Source organism: Pteropus alecto, unplaced genomic scaffold, assembly GCF_000325575.1.
Source record: "Pteropus alecto unplaced genomic scaffold, ASM32557v1 scaffold276, whole genome shotgun sequence".
Classification (NCBI taxonomy): Eukaryota; Metazoa; Chordata; class Mammalia; order Chiroptera; family Pteropodidae; genus Pteropus; species Pteropus alecto.
In genome coordinates, this window is record NW_006438074.1 from 3,481,705 (window position 1) to 3,483,995 (window position 2,291).

The following is a 2,291-nucleotide window of genomic DNA, read 5'->3' on the forward strand; positions in this document are numbered from 1 at the left end:
TAATGCTGCGCACCTAGAAAGAGTGCAGAAAATGCTTATTAATATCAGTAGTAGCAGTAGAAGTCTGTCCATCAATCCCATTGTTCTGAGCTCATTCATTCTTTCCTTTAAAAATCATGATATGGGACACGGTTCCATAGTGTAGCGGTTAGCACATCTGCTTTACAGGCAGAAGGTCCTGGGTTCGCGCCCAAGTGGAGCCACGGTTCATGGTCTACGGCCATGCCACCCTGAACAAGCCCGATGTCTGATCTCGGAAGCTAAGTAGGGTCGGGCCTGGTTAGTACTTGGATGAGAGACCACCTAGGAAGACCAGGTGCTGTAGGCATAAATAATAATAATAAATAATTTAAAATAAAATAAAAAGCCAGGCACTTTCCTAGGCATGAGGCTTACAAAGATTATTAAAACCTGGTCCCTACCCTCAGGAGCTGGCAGTTGAGTATTTGAAACAATCATAAAAACAGGCTATGTAAAAGTAACAATGCATAGAGAGAGAAAAATACCCAGAGCTTTATGGGAGCACAGTAGAAGTGCATAGAAGGCCTCCCAAAAGGGCGGGTGGGGATCAGAGCTGAATCTTTATTTTAAGGAGGAACAGGAGCTATCCAGGTATAGTTGAGGGAGATGGAGAAGAGGAGGTAGGCATGGCAAGCAAGGACATTCTGAGTAAGAGGAAAGCATGGGCAAGGCATAGAAGGAAGTAAGAGATAGCCTGGAGTTCACGGGAAACTGCCGGGAGCCCGGTGAGGGCTGAGAGACAGGCAAGGACCATAGCACAGCAGATCTTTACTTGCCATGCTAAGGAACTGAGTAATTGGGAGTCAATGAAACATTCTAAAAGGATAGAGTGGCAATATTTGCCTTCTAGAAAGATCTATTTGGCAAATGTATGGAGGAACAGATTTAAAGTGGAAGAAACAAGATTACGATCAAGGAAAATAATTAGGATGTTACTGCAATGGTTGAGAGGAGAGATGATGTGGGCATGAACGAGGGTTTCGGTAGTCAAGATGGTGAGATCAGGTCATAAAACTAGGGTACTGAAGAGTGGAAATGGCAAGATAGAGGAAGGGAAGAGTCAAGACTGACTTCTGCATGTTGGGTGGCTAAGTGGATGGTGGTTCCGTCAACTAGGACGGCGATTACAAGAGAAGGAGGAATTTTGGTGGGAGAAATGGTGATTTCAGTGGATCAGAAATATGTATCAAGCCCATACTCAGTACTAGCCATGGTGTTAGGTGCTCAGTATACAATAATGAAGCAAAATAGAGGCCCTCTGCTCTTGTGGCGCTTTCAATCTAGTGGGGAAGACAAATAGCTAATGACTTATTACAAATAATTTATAATTTAAAAATTGCAGAGTGCTGCAGAGAAGTACAGGGTACTAGGCAAATATTAACAGGGAGGCCTCGCCTAGACTGGGGGATAGAAGGCATCCCTAAGGAAGTGGCCTATCATATCTACAGGAAAAATAAGACAGACAGTCAAAGAATGTGGGAAGAGCCTATGTAAGGCCAGCTGTAGGAGTTTCAGACATCTGGTGGGATGTCCAGGTAGAAATGCTTAGTTTGAGGCTTGGTATCCAAGTCTTGGGGACACAGTCTGGGGCTGGAGACATTTAGTCATCAGCAAAATATAGGAGGCAACTGAAACACTAAAGGGCAAGATTATCCTAAAAGAGGGCATAGGGTGTCCAGAATGGGAGCTGAAGATGGACGCTGGGGAACTTCTTCCTCAGGGTATGCTGAGAAAGAGGAGCCATCATAGGACAAGCCAAGTCAGGAGATAACCACATCTTGAAACTTTGGGAAAGAGAATTTCCAGAAGCACAGAGGGAACAACAGCATCCACTGATCCAAAGAGCTTTAGTTATTCACAACTGGTGACCACAGTGAGGGCAGTTTCTACAAAGTTGTGTGGACAGAAGCCCAATGTAAGTGGAGAGTAGAATAAACGAGAGCAAAATAATGTGTAGCCCGTTCCTTCGACATGTTTGATGAGAGAAGGGGCTGGGGCTTTGAGGGGCGGGTGCAAGGCCAGAAGACAGTTTTACCCAATGGGAGAAACCTGAGCTTGTCTATAGGCTACAGGAAAACCGAGAAAGAGGGAGAGAGAAGGATGAAAGGTTCTGAAATGCTTAGGATTTCATCCACAGTGGAAGTTTAACAAAATTTAACACTTAAATTGAGCAAAAATATTCAATAGTTTTCCAGACCCTTGACTGGATATGGCTCTTTTTCCCTCTTGTAGAGGGTCCTGCTCTGGACTCCTTGTATCAGTTATGCCTC

The 2,291-nt window shown here is 44.4% G+C and overlaps 1 pseudogene; it reads left to right on the plus strand.

Moving 5' to 3' along the window:
* The first annotated feature begins 212 nt into the window (after positions 1–212).
* Positions 213–328, plus strand: LOC112482467 (annotated as a pseudogene).
* Positions 329–2,291: the final 1,963 nt, after the last annotated feature.